The 10,583-nt window shown below is 36.2% G+C and overlaps 1 pseudogene; it reads right to left on the reverse strand.

The window, feature by feature from the left end:
* Positions 1 to 4,150: 4,150 nt before the first annotated feature.
* On the reverse strand, positions 4,151 to 5,380 carry LOC125868455 (uncharacterized; annotated as a pseudogene).
* Between the last annotated feature and the right edge of the window lie 5,203 nt (positions 5,381 to 10,583).

Raw genomic sequence — 10,583 nt, forward strand, 5'->3', positions numbered from 1 at the left:
GTCTTCGCTTGGAGTTACAAAAAAATGTCTGGATTGAATCCTAAAGTAGCGGTCCATCAATTGGCAGTAAAAAATGGTTCTCGTCCTGTTAAGCAAGCTCAAAGACGCTTTAGGCCAGACTTGGTTCTATTGATAGAAAATGAAGTTAACAAATTCATTGAGGCAGGCTTTATTCGTGAGGTCAAATATCCTACATGGATTTCAAGTATTGTTCTTGTAAGGAAGAAGAATGGTTAAATTCGAGTATGTGTTGACTTTAAAGATCTTAATAATGCATGTCCTAAAGATGAGTTTCCTCTTCCTATTCCGGAGCTGATGATTGATGCCACCATTGGTTATGAGGCGATGTCATTCATGGACGGTTCTTCTGGCTATAATCAAATCCGCATGGCTCCAAATGATGAAGAACTCACCGCATTTTGCACTCCTAAGGGTATTTATTGCTACAAAGTAATGCCATTTGGTTTAAAGAATGTTGGTGCCATATATCAAAGGGCTATGCAAAATATATTTGATGACTTTCTCCATAAAAATGTTGAATGCTATGTTGATGACTTGGTGGTAAAGTCAAAAAAGAGGGATGATCATTTGAAAGACTTAAGAATGGTGTTTAAGTTGCTCCGAAGATATCAACTAAAGATGAACCCATTGAAATGTGCCTTCGGAGTTATTTCTGGGAATTTCCTTGGCTTTATTGTGAGACATCGAGGAATTGAAATTGATCAAGCCAAAGTTGGTGCAATATCGAAGATGCCTAAGCCTCGAAACATTCATGAGTTAAAAAGCCACCAAGGAAAGTTAGCCTACTTGAGGAGATTCATCTCAAATCTAGCGGGAAGATGCCAACCATTCGGTCATCTCATGAAGAAAGGTGCTCCTTTTAATTGGGATCAAATATGTAGCGATGCCTTTAAAAGTATCAAATCGTATCTAGCAAAACCTCCGGTTTTGGCAGCCCTTATACCTGGAAAGCCATTGATACTCTATATTGCGACACAAGAAAGGTCTGTAGGAGCCCTGCTAGCTCAAGAGAATAGTGAAGGCAAAGAAAACGCTCTTTATTACGTAAGTAGAACGATGACACCGAATGAGCTGAACTATTTGCCAATTGAGAAGTTGTGCTTAACACTTGTCTTCTCAACTCAAAAGATGAAGCATTATTTTCAAGCGCATGTTGTCCGCCTCATTTCTAGAGCAAATCCCATCAAGTTTGTTATGTCAAAACCTGTCCTTAGTGATCGACTAGCAAGATGGTACCTCTAATTCCAACAGTTTGAGATTATATACATCCCTCAGAAAGCTGTGAAGGGACAAACATTAGTTGATTTCTTGGCAGACCATCCGATACCTGACGATTGGGAATTAACTGATGATCTTCCTGATGAAGATGCGATGTTTAGTGAAATTCAACCTCCTTGGAAAATGTACTTTGATGGGGCTGCACATCGTGGCGGAGCTGGCACTGGCATGGCGTTCATCACTTCGAAAGAAGAGATTCTACCATTCTCTTTTACTTTGAAGCAATGTTGCTCTAATAATGTCGCTGAATACCAAGCATTGATACTTGGACTTGAGATGACCGTCAACATGAAGTAATTACACTTACAAGTCTTTGGTGACTCTCAGTTGGTGATCAACCAACTCTTGGGAAGTTATGAGGTGAAGAAGCCTGAATTGCGTCCTTATCATGACTATGCTCAAAAGTTGATAGGATGGATTGGAGATTTAACCCTTCAACATGTGCATAGAACGGAAAATAAGAAAGTTGATGCATCGGCTGCCTTGGCTTCAATGCTAACCCTTCCTGATCAAACACAAGTTACAATTTGTCAAAGATGGATAGTACGATCGCCAAATGAGGAAGAATATATAGAAAATGAGCTTGAGCATTTCGTTTCCGTTTCTGAAGCCATAAAGGAAAATTGGAGACAACCCATTAGTGGCTACATGTGTTATAGGATACTTCCAAAAAATCCAAGGAGAAGGACTGACATTCGTCGTCGTGCACCTCGCTTCCTTTATTACAAGGACACATTATATAGAAGATCATTTGAGGGTGTACTATTACGATGTTTGGGAGAGGAAGAAACAATTCAAGCTCTGCAAGAAGAACACTCATGAGTTTGTGGATCACATCAATCTGGACCGAAACTCCACTTTCACATAAAGAGGATGAGGTATTATTGGCCAACCATGGTGAATGATTGCTTAGATTATACTTAGAGGTGCGATGCTTGTCAATTTCATGCAAATTTCATACATTAGCCGCCTGAAGTATTGCACACAACTATCGCATCTTGGCCATTTGACATTTGGGGATTGGATATTGTGGGACCACTACCAAAATCTTCTGGTGGACACTTGTACATCTTGGCTGCAACAGATTACTTCTCAAAATGGGCTGAAGCCGTTGCTCTTAAAGAAGTGAAGAAAGAGAATGTTGCAAATTTTATCCGAGTGAATATCATCTATCGCTTCGGCATCCCTCTCTACATAATAACGGACAATGGAAAACCATTTGATAACAAGTTAATGAACAAATTAGTGATCTCTTTTGCTTCAAGCAGCGTAAATCTTCTATGTATCATGTTGCCGCCAATGATCTTGCTGAAGCATTCAATAAGACTTTATGCAACCTTCTGAAGAAAGTTGTCTCCAAGTCCAAACGGGATTGGCATGAAAGAATGAAAGAAGCTTTGTGGGCATATAGGACAACATACCGCACACCAACTCAAGCAACACCATATTCACTTGCTTTCGGAGTTGAAGTAGTCCTACCACTCGAGTGTCAAATACCTTCCTTAAGACTTGCTATTTAAGAAGGGCTCATTGAAGAAGAAAATTCTCGACTGCGTCTTGTTGAGTTAGAAGCACTTGATGAAAAGAGGCTAGAAGCCTAACAAAACCTTGAAATTTATCAAGCTCGTCTATCTCGTGCTTTTAATAAGAAAGTTCGCTTGAGGTGTTTCCAAGTTGGAGACCAAGTTCTCACAGTAAGAAGACCCATCATTACTTCGCGCAAGTTTGGGGGCAAATTAACCTTAAAGTGGGATGGATCGTATGTTGTACAAGAAACATATTCACATGGTGCTTACAAGCTTGTTGATGCAGATGGCATAAAGATCGGTCCTATTAATGTAAAATTCCTAAAGAGGTACTACCCTTGAAGTAAGATGATGTTCTTTAAGGTATGAGCCTAAACTGCATGTCACTCCTAACCCGCAAGAGTATAAACTGTGTACGACACAAACAAAAAAAAACAAAAAAAAATTCACTCAATCCCCCAGAACTACGTTGTGACTTGATCCTCTTCACTTAGGTACGTAGGCGCTTAGAATATATCCTAAGTTCAGTTGCATGAGTGTAAAAAAAAACATGTTCCCACTTGATCTGTCACATGTCAGTCAAAGCGATAAGTATTTTGTTTTATCTTTTGTCTCATCATATTGTAGACTTGTACGAAGTATTGAATGGTCAATAGATGGGGGCAAACCCTTATGAAATATGAGCTTCTTTGAAGTAGGCTTGAAGTGTTTAAATTCAGACAAGTTTGCAAGTTGAAGTATTTGAATCCTCTATATATACAAGTTGAAGTCTTCAAATCCGACTTAGTAAATATGATAAGTCCTACAAGTTTTCATGTTAGACTCTTAAATTAACCAAGTTACAAGTCAATGTCTTCGAATTCTATGAATTTACAAGTTAAGGCCCTAAAACTTGTTACGAGTTAAATTCCACAAAATTGATAAGGCAAGTTTGAATGTGCAAACTTAAAAATGTGGAACTTGCACTATATTCATTCTTACTGGCATGCAAAATATAGAATGACTTTGAATTACTAAAACCTTGGGATTAAGAATTAAAGAGAAAATTCAAATTGGATTATGCAATAAAAATGCATCATATGATAAAAAAAAAAAGAAAAAAAAAGAAAGAACTTCATTACTATAAAATTGTCTGAAACATCAATCAAATGCTAAAGAAAACAAAAAAGGGAAACACGAGGAAAAAGCCTAATCTAAGTGTAACTTGTAGTTAGTCAAATCTTGACGACTAGCCTCCAAGCACTCTCTTTTCTGTTCCAAACGAAGTGAATCTTCAAGCATTAATAAACTCATATTTTGATACGAGGATATCTTATCTTCTGCATCTAAAATCTTGGCTTGAACCTCCTCAACCTTCTTCTTACAGCTTCTAAAACAACTTCAAGTCCCTCTCGCTCTCCTTGTAAAGTTGCTAGCTTCCGCTTAACCTTCTTTAGTGATTTCTTGTTAGAAGAAACATGTTTTGCCTTCTCACCCTCTTCTACTTTGAACAATTTGAGACGCTCTTTGGCATTGGAAATCAACTCCATCTTCTTATCTTCATGCGCCTTGTCAACAAAATTAGAGTGTTATTGATCATAAAAAGTAGCATGATCAAAAAGAGAATCTACCAAGCTCTTCAATGGTGAAAGATCTAATAAATTCATCTCACTCATCTCCTTGAAAATCTCACAAATATCATCTTTGTAAGATGAAATATTGTCTAGAGAAATTCTGGAAAGTTTTCCACAAATCTCTTCCCAAAGACCCAAGATGTACTTTCTTTTGTGGTTGAACACAACACCTTTTGCTTCGAAGACAGACGTAGCTCCATTACTCTTTGGAAGAACTCAGGAAAACTCATTTGAATTAGGAGTCAACCCTTTTAAAGTTTGGCCACGAAAAGTAGATGATGTCTTTTGCTCTTGCTTAATATTTGAAATTGATTGTGCCTTAGGTTTTGATATTGCAGTAGACTCATCACTAACTTGTGGCATCTCATGTGGCGATCCTAGTGGATTTCCGGCAGCGTTAACCTACACATGGAAAAAAATGGGTTAGCAAAGTTATTTTATTCAAAAAATAGAAAAGAAAAAGTAAACCTTGTCACTCTGAATTGTCATTCATCTTGAAGGACTATCGACACTCTGAACTTCTATGACTCTTAAATCAACAACTTCAGTCCCAGATGGTTCAACCCTTTGCCTCTTCCAACATCGATCCTTGCTAGTTTTGCTTGTTTCTTGAAGGGCCCGTTTGCTAAAGAATAGAAATTGGGGACATTTCTCTTTATCAGTAGAAGTATGAACTACTTCTTTCTTGGATACCTTAGAGGAGTTAAGCTTTTTACTTTGATGTTGGGGAGCAAGTGGTGTCTTGACTTTTGAAAGTGTCTTCTCGATATCTTGACTTTTGTCTTCTAAAAGGGTAACAAATTCTGACCCAGCTTTCTCTACCATAACATCCAAATTATCCTCAAGAACCATTCCATAGGATCTCTCCCACCAAGATAAATATTGGGTAGTATAAAGCTTTTTTGCGGAAGTTACCGTAGGAGGAAATATCGCTTTAGACATAGTTTCACGTGATATGCAAAGGCGCCAATATCTAAGGCCTTCATCAAGTGACTTAGCACGAATATCATTTTCTAAATAGCCAGAAATATCTTGATGAAAACCAAATTGGCGACTAAATTGGTGCGGACTATATGACTCAATGACAAAGGAACCTCCCCTCCTCAATGGAAGATAATTAAAACGAAGGCTCATAAAATAAGCTAGCTCCAACTCTGGTGCGTTTCCATCATCACTATAATAAGTTGGGTGAGGCCTACTAAGCATGGTTGCATTCCATACAATGCTTTCCCCTCAATGAACACTCTTTCTTGCCTCATCTTTGTCAAAGTACTTTGCAGCACCTTCCCCAGAATATACCACCATTCGTGGAAGAGAAGGTCCACTAGTAAGCGGATAGTGTGTCTTGAGANGGTGTGTTTCCATCATCAATATAATAAGTTGGGTGAGGCCTACTAAGCATGGTTGCATTCCATACAATGCTTTCCCCTCGATGAACACTCTTTCTTGCCTCATCTTTGTCAAAGCACTTTGCAACACCTTCCCCAGAATATACCACCATTCGTGGAAGAGAAGGTCCACTAGTAAGCGGATAATGTGTCTTGAGATAATAAGCAAGCCAACCATAAACATAGTGGATGGGAAAACAAACTCTTATATGGTCTAACTGTGAAGAATTTGAAATTTTATTTAAGCCATGATATATGCTTGCTAAGACCAGAACCGTAAGGCTAACCCTTTTACCGTTCACCATTAAGCTTGCTATCTTGAAAGTTTCAGGCCGAATGAAATGCCCTTCTTCAGACGAAAATACAAAGGCACATAACCAACATGACAAAAAGGCCGTCAGATAAGTCTCATATTTTTGGTGTTTCGCTCCAAGCTTAGAAAATGCCATTTCTTGAGTACTTGACCATGTGTTTATCTCAGTAGGTATAACACCTGTTGGATTATGAGTAGATGACAGACGTCGAGATTTCTTCTCTTTCCTTGGGGGAGCTAGCTCATATTTGCGATCTTTCTTGCACCAAAATTGTATCCATTCATTAAAAGAGACCCTCATATTACCATTATTTTTCTCTTTAAGATGATGAAAGGTAGCAAACATACACTCGCAAGTTCGAGGAAGAAATCTTTCCCTCCTGTCATCCAAACCTGTAAGTTCCATGAAGTTAGGTATCACTTCCTCGTAAGGGACTCCACTAATTGGCAAACCACCTAGAATATGCAAGTCCCAAAGAGATATGGATGTTTCTCCAATAGATGTAAGTAATGTATTTGTTTGAGGGAACCAAGCCTCACAAAAGGCTTGTATAATATTGGAGTTCCGATCATAAGTAAAAAGAGAAGCAAATACAGCATCAGAAATACAAGCATTGTTTAGACTTTGCCCATTTTTGCTTAAGACATCTTCTGTCCATTCCCAATATCCCGGAATGCAGTGATATTCACCTTCAAGCACAATGTTGTCTCCCCAACGTAGTTCCTCTAGAATCATGCGGCGACCTAAATTTGAAAGAGTGCTCGCGATGTTTGTACGTTGAGGATTTGGTTTCTCAAGATACCACGCTTTTGAGGCTTTATTAGATTTGTGATCGTATTCGGATGTCCAACTTCTCATCTGAAGCGTGTTCCTCAATTGTGGCCATGGATCAACATAACGACCAACAAAAAAATCCTGGACCATAAACTTAGTCTCCACTGTACTACCCTCTGTTCCAACGATGAGATATTTGAATTGAGAAGATGGGCAAGTATAATCCTTGAAGAAAACCATTGTTCAAACTGCAAAAAAAAAAGTGTTAATATTTACTTATGATGATGCACGAAAGAAGATAAAACTTGAAAAAAAGGGGTAGTTAAGAAGGGGCGAATAATTTAAGCATTAGGGATCTTGAAAAAGCCTCAAGTTAGTGATCTTCAAGGCGGGGACATTAAACACATCCCTTCAAACCTTATGCTTAAGTATTCGGGACCTTGTAATGCCTTGAAAGTAGTATTTTTTTTCAAGGCGGGGACATTAAACACATTATTCTAGTAAAGCCTCAAGTTCGTTAAGTATTCGGGACCTTGTAACGCCTTGAGAGTAGCATTTTTTTTCAAGGCGGGGACATTAAACACATTATTCTAGTAAAGCCTCAAGTTGGTTAAGTATTCGGAACCTTGTAACGCCTTGGGAGTAGTATTTTTTTTTCAAGGCGGGGACATTAAACACATTATTCTAGTAAAGCCTCAAGTTGTTTAAGTATTCGGGACCTTGTAATGCCTTGAGAGTAGTATTTTTTTTCAAGGAGGGGACGTTAAACACAGTATTCTAGTAAAACTCAAGTTGGTTTAGTATTCGGGACATTGTAACGCCTTGAGAGTAATATTTTTTTTCAAGGCGGAGACGTTAAACACAGTATTCTAGTAAAGCCTCAAGTTGGTTAAATATTCGGGACCTTGTAACGCCTTGAGAGTAGTATTTTTTTCAAGGCGGGGACGTTAAACACAATATTCTAGTAAAGCCCCAAGTCGGTGATTTTCAAGGCAGAGACGTTAAACACATCCCTTCACACCTTATGCTTAAGTATTTGGGACCTTGTAAAGCCTTGAGAGTAGTATTTTTTTTCAAGGCGGGGACGTTAAACACATTCCTTCACACCTCAAGATCAGACTCTTGCGCGATGAAGCTCTCTATTTTTGTTGGTCTCTGAAAAGAAAGATACAAAAAAAAAGTACAAAATAAATAAAATACCTTAGCACAAGAATCTCTCTGTTGTGAAGAGGGATTTCACGATCTCTGAATGTGTTTAGAGAATATGGAGTAAGAATTAAGACCCCAATTAGACTCCTAGTAGAATTCAAAAATGTTATTTGTATAGGGTCGGTGGGGCTAGGAAGCTTTCTTAATTCTACTACTATTGGAATTAAGACAAAAAAAAAGAAAAGAACGGCTTCAATTGGATCATAATCCTACTCATAATTGAATTCATTATTTGAGGCGGTGATACTGTTAACTAAAGCAGCCCATGTATTGACTAAAAGTAAGTCATATACTTGAGCCTTTTATGAAAAAAAAAATCAAGCCATAAAGCAACTTGCTATATAGGTGCACCCACGTGGGTTTATTTTGCATGCATTTGGCCTCCTTTTTAAAAAGGAAACACAAGTATTATGAAGAAATTAAAATCATAATTTCTCATTAAACATGCAGCAACTCAAAATTATTCCACCTATTAAAGAAGATCTTCATTAATTACTTCATGTCTAGTCTTTAAAAAAATAAAATATCTCAACAAGACTTGAAGCAGGGGGCATTTGTAATCATTTAAAATTTATTAAATATAATTTTATAAAATGATTCGAATTCATGAATATATTAGTCCAAATAAATATTATGGATTAATATAATTGGGCTAATTATTCCCAATAAATATGAATTTAATTAAAGTCAAAATTAATTGATTTGGGCTATAGATGAGCCCAATTTGCTAAGTCCAATGTCATCTTATCCTAGAGGCCCATTCTTTTGGTGCCACGTGGCAAATGACGTGGCATGCCAAGTCAAACAAATAAGCCAATAGGATCATGACATGTGTCAAAGATGACAAGCCCGCCCCATAAAGCCCATATGACATGTCACTTAAATCTGATTGGTCGAAGGGAATCCTGTTCCAATCACAACTCCTCTATTCTAAAACTATAAATAGGGGTCCTCATAATTCAGAATAGAAGACAGAAAATTCTAAACAAGAAGCTAGAGAAAATCCGTGGTACAAACGCCATAAAATTCTCTATAAAGCTACAAGTTTAAGAATTCAAGCATTTAAGTTCAAGAACGATCAAGATCAAGACTATCAGGTTCAAGAACAAGCTCAAAGCCATTCAAGCAAAAGTCAAGATCAAGATAAAGTTCAAAGTTCAATTCATCAAAGATTCAAGATCAAGCTTTAAAACCCTTGAATCATATTTGAAAAGGCGAATTCAGAGGAATCATAGAGATTGTAACACTCGCACTTTGAAATAATAAATACGATTGTTGCTATAATTTTCCGTTCTTGATTTTGTTTTCTCGACGCGAATTTTATTGTCTACACTGCTATCCAGAACAAACCTTTGTCCAAGTAATCTTGAATCAGATTCCTGAAATTTACACAATTATTTGTAGACTGAGTCCAAAGTGTTAGAAACTATTATTTATTTTTTATTACAATTTTCAAATATAAAAGTGAATAATACAAAATGGATTTTCATTTACCATCTCAATAGAAAAGAAAGACTGACACGGAATTGAGAATATGTTCATCAATGTCAAAAAACATTGGTTGAGCAATCACTTTAGTGCAATGAACGTACAATGATCCCAAAATACTTAAAAGAACACCTAGAACATTTAAGTTTAATTGTTTAATTTTGTTAAAGAACACATTTTAATATTGAGAGCCGAACAAATTTAAAATTCAGATCGCTTCATGTTACTATACCATGGTACATTTTAGGAAGATCTAAAAAGTAGAATAGTATTCATATCAACCGACAACATAACTATAATACAACAAAAGCTAAACATATTTCCTTTTAAAATTCAGATCGCTTCATGTTAATATATGATGGTACATTTTATGAAGATCTAAGAAGTAGAATAGTATTTATATCAATCGACAACATAACTATAATACAACAAAAGCTAAACATATTTCCTTTCAAAATTAAATAAGCACATCGATTGTATAAAACATACTTCTTATCTTAAACAAAATTTTAAAAATTCCTTTCGATCAATACGAGAAACTATAAACTTATCTTAGAAGAAACATCCTGAATATTCTTCTAAGTCAAGAAATCTTCTCTTCATTAACTAAGCATAAAAAAAAAATTCAAACAACACTAAAATCACCCAAAGGAAATGCAAATAGAAACATAGCCATGAACTAAGAAATTGCAGAGAGCGTATTTTGCTTGTTTCAACAAAAAAAAAAACAGTAAATATATATATAATGAAATTCTATTGTTTCAAATAACTGTAAAAAATTTAAATTTTGAAAAACAGTAACCAATTTTTTATTTATTTTGTTTTATAATTATAAAAATCTGTATTGTTGACATGTGCCATTCTAATTATAATTATTGACACGTGTCTATATTTATTTATTTATTTATTTATTTATTGTTTAAAATTATTTAAAATTCTGAAAATTTTGTGGTGTTGACATGTGTTAATTTT

Source organism: Solanum stenotomum, chromosome 6, assembly GCF_019186545.1.
Source record: "Solanum stenotomum isolate F172 chromosome 6, ASM1918654v1, whole genome shotgun sequence".
Classification (NCBI taxonomy): Eukaryota; Viridiplantae; Streptophyta; class Magnoliopsida; order Solanales; family Solanaceae; genus Solanum; species Solanum stenotomum.